Source organism: Syngnathoides biaculeatus, chromosome 4 (assembly GCF_019802595.1).
Source record: "Syngnathoides biaculeatus isolate LvHL_M chromosome 4, ASM1980259v1, whole genome shotgun sequence".
NCBI classification, from domain to species: domain Eukaryota; kingdom Metazoa; phylum Chordata; class Actinopteri; order Syngnathiformes; family Syngnathidae; genus Syngnathoides; species Syngnathoides biaculeatus.
The window spans coordinates 5,613,599-5,626,448 of NC_084643.1; positions in this window are offsets into that span (position 1 = coordinate 5,613,599).

The following is a 12,850-nucleotide window of genomic DNA, read 5'->3' on the forward strand; positions in this document are numbered from 1 at the left end:
CTGTCCCACCTGTGTGGAGTTTGCATGTTTTCCCCGTGCCTGTGTGAGTTTTCTCCGGGCGCTCCGGTTTCCTCCTACATCCCAAAAAACATGCAACAATTGAACACTCTAGATCAAGGGTGTCAAACTCATTTTTGTCACGGGCCACATTGTAGTTACGGTTCCCCTCAGAGGGCCGTTACGATTGTGAAACCATAAAAATCTTTAATCACATTCAATCATCATATTCATACATGAAATTTTAAATTTTGGTACAGATTTTAGCAAGAATCACAGAAGTTAGAAGCACACGTGATTTGCCTTCGTGGGCCACATAAAACTGTGTGGTGGACCAGATGTGGCCCCATGGCCTCGAGTTTGACACCTGTGCTCTCGATTGCCCGTAGGTGTGATTGTGAGTGCGGCTGTTTGTCTCGATGTGCCCTGCGATTGGCTGGCGACCAGTTCAGGGTGTATCCCGCTTCCTGCCCATTGACAGCTGGGATAGGCTCCAGCAATCCCCGCGACCATCGTGAGGATAAGCGGCAGAGAAAATGGATGGATGGACGGACATTTCAAGACTTGTCGTCGTCGCCTCTCGGGGGAGCGTGCGGTGCTCTCAGCTTACACGGCTGCAACATACAAGACGAGGCGACGGTGGCATTAGCACGCGTAATGGAAATGTTATGTGCTGCTCTTTTGGCGAATAACAATTGGCGGGCGAGGCGCAGATGACGATGCGGACAGGAGCCGCGGAGAAGAACCAGGAAAACGCATCTGCTGATTTCAAATGATTTAAATAACTACACACACATGCACTGAATGCGCTTTACAGGGCGCAATGAAGAGGAAAAACAAAAACACAGCGAGATGCCTCTGCATCTATATTTAATGAATGCACAGCTTCCTGCGCACACAAATTCATAGAGAGTGCTATTATAATAAAAAGCATATCGTGTGAATTGACGGGCCGAGTGCGAGGCTGAGCAGGTGGCGACATCGCGGCCGTGTTAACACCGGCAGACCTTTTTACTGTAATTACCGGAGAAGAACAGGAGAAGAAGATACCACAGTTGCCACAGTTGATGACGTTTTAGCAGCCGTCCAGCAACATTTCCCCGGTTTTTGAAGGTCATTTTTTTCCGGTTTTGTACAAAAAACAAAACAAAAAAAACGGTACCTTTTGACACATATGTACAGGTTATTGATTTGGAAATAATTGCATAAAGATGCTAAAATAGAGCCAAAGAAAAGTCCTTCATACAGCTTCTGAGTGTTATTGTTTGCTCTTTGTCACATCACTCACTTTGTAACAAAAGACTCATTAAAAACCTGTTACCGTCGTAGATGATAGCAAGAGTGATAATGTCTAGCATTGCCATAAATCCATTGAAAATTATATGAAACAAACGGGAGGAAAAAAAAAGTTTACCCAGCTCTCGACATTCCAACAATCACAAGAGTCAATTGGGAACAATGTTACCGGCCAGCAACGTGCACGACAGCACTCAATTTCATTTTATCCATCCGTTGTCAACTCATTCCAAGTCACTTTTCATTGGGTTTCGGTCTGGACCACATTCCTTGTGCATTAAAACGACCCAACAGAACCCCTTATGATCAAACACTTTGGCCAGGAAAAAAAAACAAAAACCCTAACTAGCCGAATCCCCTCAGGCTTTATTAAATGACTTTGTCATAATAATACAGAATTTAATGGGGCACGCTATTCTGACAGTGCCGGACAAGCCGCAAAGCAAAAACAGGTCTTAAAAGAGGCAAAGGTGAGGTCAGTGGTAGTTTCGTGGCATACTCGGCCGACTCTTTTATGGCCTGGGGTCGATTTTCGTTCAGTGCCTGTAAGTATTAAAGAGTCCAGTCTCAAACTCATTGACTGCCAGGCCTCCATGTTAACGTGTATAGCCGTCAATGGCAGTGAGTGAATTTTTTTTTTGGAATGTGTGTGTGACTAATTGTCCGTCCATACATGCCCCCGTGAGCGACTGGAAACTGGTCCAGGGCGCGGTCACACGCTTAGTCCAAAGTCAGCTGGGGTAGGCTCTGACTCAGATGTGACCTGGAATAGGATAAACGCAAGGAAATGGATGGATGGTTCCAAAAGCGGGCCTGCAGGGGGTGTGTCGACATTGGCCACAGCATTGAATGACAAACCGCTTTACATCAACCTCTTATAATTCACAGATATCTCACCAGACGCGAACCAAGAAAAATATCACGAAAACTTTGGAGTTAACCGAAATAAGGATGAGCTCGTCTCAATTTATCCGCAAATTTATTTACTTCATGTAAGATGTGAGCCTATTTAGTTAGACACAGAGGTGATATACTTTCAGGAATTCAAAAAAAGATCTTAAAGGGGAAGTCCAGTCATTGAATTAACAATGTATCAGATAGGTCATGTCATATGTACTGTACCTTGAAAATTTAAGGTTAATCTGATATCATTTAATGGTGTTCTGAGAATATTTTTTATCACCAATTACAAATACTGCAATTTCTTCATCAGATGAGGAAAAATCCGAGAAATCAGCGCTGGCCATAACTAATTGTGTCACAATGTAAGCGAGCCTTTGTCGGGGATGTAATACGTCACATCCACGCACGTAGGTCATGTGACTCGCCAAAATGGCAGCGCCCATGAAAATTCGTAGTAATAAAAATCTTAATTTTATTAAATGATATCGGATTAACCTCAAATTTCCAAGGTACGGTACATAAAACATGACCTATCTGATACATTGTTAATTCAATGACCGGACTTCCCCTTTAAATATTAATTATAAAAAAAATATTTACAACAGATTTTTTTTAAGTAAGAGTACTATAATTCTAAAATATAATGATTCATGAAAATGTACAATAATGACATCATTAAATAAATTTTTCAAGAATCTCACACTTTTTGTCACACTTTCTACTCCACCGCATTTTGTGCTGCTCATACCAAAGGTAACAGAAAATGAAATAGCAATTAAAATGGTGAATAATGTAGAAAACGATCAAATGAACAGCCAGTGCGCAACTGGTGCGTCTTAGGTTGGAAGAAACTTAAAGGGGAAGTCCGGTTGTTTGGATTAACAATTCTGATAGGTCTTGTCATATGTACTGTACCTTGAAAATGTGAGGCTAATTCAATATCATTTAATGGTGTTTTGAGAAGATTTTTATCAGCAATTACGAATTTTCATGGCCGCCGCCATTTTGGCGAGTCACGTGACCTCCATGCGCATATGTGACGTATTACGTGCCCCAACAAAGGCTCGCTTATGTTGTGACACAATTATGGCCAGCGCTGATTTCTCTGATTTATTCTCATCTGATGAAGAAATCGCTGTATCGGTTGATCGGGAATTGTTAATCCAAACGACCGGACTTCCCCTTTGATGAGTCCAAGTTTCAGACGTACGGCGGGGTGGTACATTAACCACTTTTGTGGAAAAACGCAATAAAAATGAAATCATTCAAATAAAAACAGTAAGTCAGCTGTGCGTGCAACGTGACCGCATATTCCTTCTCACGCCACTTCATCGTGTGCCATTTGCAGCCTCAAAACATCGCACGTCGCTTCCCTCAAGGACCCCCTGTCGTTTTTTTTTTTTTACTACCTGTAAACCACCCATTATGGCCCCATGAAATGTTTTCACGTCCCGACTCGCCAGTTGAGAGTCGTTGCGCTCGAGTCTTAAAGTCAGAGTCAGAAAGTGGGAGGAAGCAAGGCAACTTGGAGAAAACGCACAAAAGTGTGGCGGAAAACATTCTGACCACCGACACAACACCGAACTTCAGGAACTGTCAAATGAAAAAACTTTTTTTTTGTAAGGCATGTACAGTAAGCAAAGCTAATTTATTTGTATAGCGCATTTCATACACGCGGTAACTCAATGTGCTTTACATGATTAAAGGCATTTGAAAACAAAGAGATAAAACATTTAAAACGGGATAAAAACAATAAAAACAAACAAAATATTAAAACGACAGTTAAAACTGCATACAGTGCAAGAAATATGATCAAAAAGTAGATACATTCTAAAAAGTATGAGAAAAAAGAAGAGTTTTCAACCTGGATTTAAAAACATAATCAACGTAATCAGGACCTAAATCATTTAGTGATTTCTTGACCAGTAGCAGAACTTTCAAATCTATTCTCAAGCTGACTGGAAGCCAGTGCAAGGACTTCAGGATTGGAGTTCTTTGCTCTGACCGCTTTGTTTTGGTCAGAATGCGAGCTGCAGCATTCAGAATGAGCTGCAGCTTTTTAATACTGTTTTTTGGGGGGAGAGTCCGGTCAGAAGACCATTACAATAGTCAAGTCGATTGGCGATAAAAGCCCGGATGAGCTTTTGCTGCTCTGCTTGACACATACAAGACTTCACTCTGGATATGTTTTTGTAATTGATTTGATATGACTGTTGAAAGTCAGGTCGGAATCAATCAGAACACCAAAGTTTCGGACTTGGTCTTTGGTTTTTAAAGATAGAGAGTCCAGGTGTTTACTAACAGCAATTCTTTATTGCCAAAAAAAAATTGCCTAAGTTTTGTTGTGATTTAGTCGAAGAAAATTTTTGGCTCATCCAGTTATTTATCTGATTTTGACACTCTCGATATGTAGACAGTGAGTTCACTTTTACTGCACAAATTAATTCACAATTGAAAATTCTCATTTTTATTTTGTTTGTCACTTTGTTGGTTGAATTTCTAAAATCAAGAAAAAAATGCCATTGTTGAAAGTGTCAGCCAAACAATTTCATGGCTATTCAGCAAGCCAACACACACACACACACATATGCAAACAGTCGGCGGTAATAAACATTTAGGCATCCATAATTCACAGTTAACAGTGTGTTGCAAAGCGATATTGAGAGGAAGTCCGTGTTAATGCAAATGCATTGTCAGAAAGGGCGGCCGGCCCGTCCGCGACGCCATCTTTTAATAATGAGCCACCACAATGGCAAAGACCCAAACAGCGTTGCTGCTGCTGCCCCGCAAACAAAAGGGAGGCTGACAGCGGGCTGAGTGAGTGCAACGGAATCGGGCCGCGTGCGCACTCAAGGGAGCCGAGCGCAAGAATAGTGAGAATGATTTGTTTTTTGTATTGATGTTTGTGTTTGGTGTTTGTCTCACAGCGGTGGTCGTGTCTTTGCTGTTTTGTAAACATGCTCCAACACGAGCGGGAACAAGAGGAGCTGCGTGGCGAAAGGAAGCCTGCCACGGGGGAGGCTAACAAGGCCACAATTCCATATGTCGCATATGTTTTCTTATCACGTCTCAAAACACAAACGTGTGGGGTTTTCTAAAATGCGCTGAAAATAAAAAAAAAAATAACTACGCTGTGTGTTATTTTGCTGTTTTCTGATATGAGTTGAGACAATAAGGTGGTGCACCAAATCTAAACAGCATAGCCAGGATTGTGCGTGTACATTTTAAAAGTAATATTTTCTATAAATACAGTGCTGTCCTCACGGCATGTTACTACGTTACTATATGACCTATGGGGTCCCTCAAGGGTCAGTACTTGGACCTCTCCTTTTCAGCCTGTATATGCTACTCTTGGGTCAAATTCTACCATAGCTATACGGATGACATACAGTTATATTTAGCAGTGCCTCCAGATGACTACAGTTCAATTGAGGTATTGTGCCACTGTCTAAATCAGATACATAACTGGATGAGCCAAAATTTTCTTCGACTAAACCACAAAAAAACTGAGACAATTGTTTTTGGCAATAACGAAAAGAGAAGTGCTGTTGGTAAACACCTGGACTCTCTAGCTTTAAAAACCAAAAACGAAGTCCAAAACCTTGGTGTTCTAATTTGATTCCGACGTGACTTTCAACAATCATATCAAATCAATCACAAAAACTGCCTTCTACCATCTGAAAAACATATCAAGACTGAAGTCTTGTATGTGTCAAGCAGACCAGGAAAAGCTCATCCATGCTTTTATCTCAAGTCAACTTGACGATTGTAATGGTCTTCTGGCCGAACTCCCAAAAAAGTATTAAACAGTTGCAGCTCGTGTTCTGTCCAAAACAAAGTGGTCAGAGCAGAGAACTCCAATCCTGAAGTCCTTGCACTGGCTTCCAGTCAGCTTGAGAATAGATTTGAAAGTTCAGCTACTGGTCTATAAATCACTAAATAATTCAGGTCCTGATTACATGAAAGAAATGTTTACGGAATACAAACCCAGTAGAGCGCTGTCTGACTCAGGTCAAATAATGGAGTGCAGAGTCCAAAGCAAACACGGTGAAGCAGCATTTAGCTATTATCCTGCACACAAATGGAATAAGTTGCCAACCGAGGTGAGGTCAGCCCCAACTTTGTGAATGTTTTTAAATCCAGGTTGAAAACTCTACTTTTTTTTCTCATGCTTTTTTGAATATTTAATACATTTTCATCATATTACTTGTACTGTATGCAGTTTTAACGGTCTTTTTAAAAATATTTTGTTCGTCATTTTTATTGTTTTTATCCCATTTTAAACGTTTTATCTCTTTGTTTTCAAATGCCTTTAATCATGTAGAGCACATTGAGTTACCTCGTGTATCAAATGCGCTTTTCAAATAAACTTGCTTTGCGATGTGAAGCTCGACAGCCAGCCAACTTATAAAGAAACTCCGTACACAAGGCGTTCTTTTCTTGCTTTTATGGAGGTCTCTTGTGGTAAATGAATGACTAAATGTAACTGAAAGATACGGAAAAATATACATTACACTGTGTGCCATTGTGCAAAGTACAGGTAGCTAGCTTATTTATGCTAAACACAACAATAGCAATCAGTCGTTTACGTCGAGCTTTCAAATAAAATATAATTGTGACCTCAACCTAATGTCTGTGAACATACAATACTTACAAAGACGAAATTTCCCCAATGTTTAAACGTTTAGAACACATTCAGCGTAGTTATGAGTTGTTCTCAGACTTAATGTTTAACATGCTAATATTTTCACGGAAATACGTCAAAGATCCTCCATAAATTTACTGAGCACTCACTCCGCATAGAAACTGAATGATCCTCACTAGTCAAGAGGTATCATTCTGACGCTTTTTCTTTTAAAACATTTTAACAAACAAATAAACATGTTGTTAACCTTTTAACTAACATATTCGTCTTGTGAAATATACAAATCTTTTTTTTTTTTTTTTTTTACTAAGGACATTATAAATACAGAGACACACACAAAAAAAGGAAAAAGGCATGTCCCGGCTGGTCCACCAATATTAAACAGTACACCACTTGGAGTTGCTGTGAGCCCATTAAAAGAGACCAAACAATCCAAATCATTCCAAAGTTGCGATTGCAAGTTATATCTGTGTGGATTTAAAGTCGATTAACGTACCGTGCATGTTTTGGTGACGTAGGAAAACGGAGTACCAGGAGAGAAAAAAAAAACACAGGTAGAACAGGCACGCTCCACACAAGAGAACCAACCTACAAAAATGTGGACTTAAACAATTTTGTCATTTGCCCCACACACTGTGTGAACATAAAATCGTCACTGTGACAAAATGCAGACTTCCCATTGGCTTGGCTCGGACATGTGAAAAGGCGTCCACGCAAAACTAACTCAACAAGACGAGCAATAGAATTGGTAAAGTGTGCCCGTCGAATCATTCAGAAGTCCGGGAATGGTTTTAATTTGTGGGGGGGTGCATAATATGTCATGTCATTATCCAAGCTGCTTATCCTCACAAGGGGTGCCGGAAAGCTGTAGCCTATCTATCCCAGCTAGCTTCGGGCGAAAGGCGGACTACATCCTGAACTGGTCGTCGGTCAGTCGCAGGGCAGATATTGACACCATCACTGAGCAGGAATCGATTCCACGCTGCCCGCATCAAACCAGGCGTGTGTGTACCACTACACCGTCAGTGACGTGGTTCATAATATCCATCCATCCATTTTCTTTGCCGCTTATCCTCACGAGGGTCACGGGAGTGCTGGAGCCTATCCCAGCTGTCAACGGGCAGGAGGGGGGGGTACACCCTGAACTGGTTGCCAACCAATCACAGGGCGCATTGAGACAAACAGCCGCACTCACAATTTAGAGTGTGCAATTAATGTTGCATGTTTTTGGGATGTGGGAGGAAACCGGAGTGCCCGGAGAAAACCACACAGGCACGGCGAGAACATGCAAACTCCACACAGGGGGGGCTGGGATCGAACCCGGGTCCTTAGAACTGTGAGGCCAGCGCTTTACAAGCTGCCTGGTGCATAATATGTCTCCTTTCATACTTTGAAAATGTATTCATTATAAAAACCCAACCCTCCATTTTCCAAGCCGCTTATCCTCACAAGGGTCTCAGCCGGAGCCTATCTCCGGGCAGGAGGCGGGGCACGCCCCGAACCGTTCGCCAGCCGATCACAGGCCAGAGAATCGTCTATTTGCGGATTCGCTTTGCGCGGCTTTCTAACAAGGACGGGCTCTCCCGACCCGACCCGAGCGTTCAGCCTCGGCAGCCACGCTTTTCTCTGTATTGTAAGCAGCGCCGTGACGTCCTGCTGCTATGATATCATTGTGTGCTGTCTGGACATGTGGGCCGACATGGTGGCTGTCTCTCTCTCTCTCTCTCTCTCGGCTCAGCACGCCTGTCTCTGTCTCGCTGGCTTGTCTTCCTTTGTCTCCCATTGTGTGTGTGCACGTGTGGCGGATTAGCGTGCATCTCCAGTTCTCTGGCCGTAATCAGATGGGACACTGGCTCCGTGACGGCCCGCAAACCCCCCCCCCACCCCCAAATCCACCCAGCGAGGGAGCAGCTCCGCCGTTACGTGTCTTTGCCTCGCAGTCGAAGACCTGAGCAGTATGTCGGGAGCTCCAGCAATTAATCCCGAGCGCATCAGCAACCAAGCGGGTGCGGATACGCTTGAAACGCCTCAATCGGGCCGAGTAGAACCACACACAACAAAAAAAAAAAAGTGAGAGTCCGGCATTAAAGAAAAGGATAAAGCGGCTCAGTAAGGCAGATAAACTTCCCTCGGTCATTAGGTTAGTCTGACCCTTTTTGACCCTCCACTGGGCCGTCTGCTGTCACTTTGACCCGCGACCTCTGACCCTTCGCTCTTTCCGACAACACGCACACACGCGTGCCTCTCGCTCTCTTTTTCCTTGACAGCCGTCGTGCTCATATTAAGATCTACACGGCCGATTTCAAGGCAATTTCAGCCATAAACTCTCATTTGGGAGCGGAATTAGCTTCCCCCCTCCTCGGACTCTCGCGGCCGCTCTGCGCTTAACGGCATTAACCTCGTTCTTGCGGCTTTTACATTATAGCGAGGATGGATTGTCCCATTCTCATCAACTCGCTTTTTATTGGTGAACATCAACAGACTTTCATTGTTGCTGTCCTTGTCAACTGGATCGGAAAGCGTCTCACAAGTTGCTTTCGAGGTCCGTTCGGCAACGCGGCCGCTTTCACAAATAAGATGCAACGGGCTTTTGATGCCGTTTTGCAATTTCCGGGCCAGACGGAAAGATTTTAATCTTCGTAATAACGGATTTAGTTGCGCCGCGCTGGCCCGCGCTTGACGCAGACAGAAGCGCGCCATCGGCAGAGAAAGATGAACCATAATGAACGTTTTCAGCAATTACACTCCATCCCGGCCCACTTATTGCGCGCGGAATGGCATCATTAATGGCGGCCGTCGCACAAATGTCCCTTAGTGGGCCTGTCGTCCCTAATAAAATAAAGATCGGACCTTGTTGCCGATTTAATACGGCTTTGTGTGCATGCCGTGGAAGTATTTTTTGTGTATATTGAATGTATTGATCTTTTTTTTTTTATCTACGGTCTTGTTGTTACTAACGTAATCATTTGTATTAGCATATTTGTATATAGGGAAAAAAAGATGTGTAAATAGGAATATTTCTCTCTTATTATGTTGTCATATTATTATAATATTGATGCACTACAGGACTGTAAGAAAGTTGAGATAAGGGCAGGCGTTAATATTTTTTTTAATATAATTGAAATGTTTTAAATTTTTGTTCAAAATCTTGTTTCTTTTGTTGATTTCCTGTCATTTTTTCATATGTTCAAAACAAATAATTCAATTTCAAATTCACAACTTTTGCACGAGCACACAACCTTAATATTCACAGTGGATGCTGTAAAAAAATGTATTTTTTAAAATAAGAATTTTCAATGTTTTTGTTCTCGCATTCTTTTACATTTTCCCTGATATTTAAAATAAATGTAGGATTATATTTATTACAGCTGGTAATAACTTTGATCTATTATTAGATGATAAGTTTTTAGAATTGCAACACTTGATAAATAAATAATAGAGATATAGCTATAAATAAGCATCTACGCATTGTTCATCCATCCTTATATTTTGAGAGCCGCTTATCCTCACAACTTCTTTTTATACACATATTAAGATAGTCTCATTGTGAAAAAATATAATCCCATTTTATTTTAATTTTGAGAGAAGAGCATGCAAGAAGCTGGTGGTGTGTGTCAGTGTGTGTGACAGAGAGAGCGAGAGAGAGGGATAGAGAGAGAGAGAGAGAGAGAGAGGGATAGAGAGAGCGATAACGATAAGCACCACTTAAGCTCTTTGATCGTGAATGTTCATCAATCTGCTGTTCAAGCAGCGTGCATGAGAAAGTCCTCCGCTGATTGATTACGCATCCAAACACAGCACCACCCGATGCACTTCTGCACTTGCGTGGACCTTAACTTAAAAAAAAAAAAACGTTACCCGTTGTCACAAAGTGAATAGCGCACAGCATTTTATAAAGTGAACCCAAATCCAATATGTCCCCGAAAAACCAGTTCGCAATTCTGGATGGTTCAGAATATCGGAATGTCCAAAATATGTCCTGCCTCTGCGCGCTTAAATCTCATCCGTCCATCCAGGCATTTTCTTTGCCGCTTATCCTCACAAGTGTCGCAGGAGTGTTGGAGCCTATCCCAGCTCTCAACGAGCAGGAGGTGGGGTACACCCAGAACTGGTTGCCAGTCAATCGCAGGTCACACAGTCGGACTCACAAACACACCTATGGGCAATTTAGAGTGTCCAATTAATGTTGCATGTTTTTGGGATGAGGGAGGAAACCGGAGTGCTCGGAGAAAACCCACGCAGGAGAACGTGCAAACTCCACTGAGGCGGGGCCGGGATTGAACCTGAGACCTCAGAACTGTGAGGCCAACGCTTTCCAGCTGCTCCACCGTGCCGCATTATTTTCAATTTACTGGCCGCCAAACGGGTGTCACACCAGACGTCTGATACTGTACAAGCATGCGGACCCAGATCTAATCCGTCTTTAAAGAGTTGGAGCCCCCCCAAAACCCCCACCCCACCCTCGAGCTCTCATATTTTCTCCACCTCCTCTCCCCCTGTTGCCCCCTCCTCGTCCCAGCCTGCCATTGAAGGGTTAAGGAGGAACAGAATCTCTGAAGAGCTGCCTGCTTAACCTTTGACCTCAATGTGTACCCGCAAAAAAAAAAAAAAAAACAAACATATATCAAAAGAAGACATATGTAATATGCCATTAAAGGACTTCAAAAAAAAAAAAGAAGCATCATGTTTTTTTCCATCAAGTGGGCTTGACCACATATTATTACATTAAAGTTCATATACGCGTACAGGTTTAGGCGGCCCACGGAGCCCCGGCACCCCTCCCTGGTATTTCTTGGCCCCCCCCCCCCAGGAAACTCCTCCCCTCTGCGGGCAGCAGGTTGTCAGTGAGGGGGCCCAGCTGCTGGAGACTGGAGATGCCAAACAACGTGTCAGAGATAAGACAAGGCCGAGAAGGTATGCGCAGCGACCACTCTTGGGGGGGGGGGGGGGGTGTCGATGAGTGCGAGGGTTGGGTGGGGTCCTCTCGTGCGTCTGATAAGACCGCATCGCAGCCGACGATACCCCGCACCGATGAAAACGTGATTGTGGGACACTTTACGAGAACACTTATAGAGAAAGGCCTGCAAGCTCGTGTTGTTATCACGACTTTTATGACGCTTCACATTAAACTGAACGCTCTGAAACGGTGAATATGAATAACTTACTCACCCCGGTGTACTTGCGCAGTACGATTCCACGATCTTATCCTGTTGGATTTCAATATGAAGATTGTGAGGCGTCAAACATTTTTGCATCGATCGCCAACATTTCGCCGTAACTCTGACGTTGCGTCCTGCTCCGTCCAAAATCTTAATTCCGTGTACATATCCTTGCGTGAAATAGTTGAGACCTCTCTGTAGAACTCTCTTGGACAAGTCCGACGCATTTGGGAAAAAAAACATATCGCAAATATTATCTGGAATACGCGATAGAGAATCCACTTCAGACCTGTTCTATTCAGTCGCCATTTTGAAAGCTTGTGGGGCACTGCAAATGTAACTAAGGGGGGCGGAGCTTAGGATCGCCAGTCGGAAAGGTCCACTGATTGCGATTTACGGTGAAATCGCTCAAACTGGATTTAGATTCATTCAAGTGACACATTTTGTACTTTTTTTTTTTTTTTTTTTTGCACCCATGTGGCCCAAATCGAATCCGGGTCATGCCAGCACACAGTAACTCGGTTTAGTGGCAGCAAGTATAAAATTAATATAAAATGGAGGGGGGGTTGGGCATGGTTATGAGGTCCCGAGTTCAATCCCGGACCCACCTGTGTTGGAGTTTGCATGTTCTCCCTGTGCCTGCGTGGATTACCTCCGCTTTCCTCCCACATCCCAAAAACATGCAACATTAATTAGACACTCTAAATTGCCCCTAGGTGTGATTTTGAGTGCAACTGTTGTTTGTTTCTATGTGCACTGCGATTGGTTGGCAACCAGTTTAGAGTGTACCCCACATCTTGCCTGATAATACCTGGGACTGGCACCAGCACCACCGCGACCCTGGTGTGGA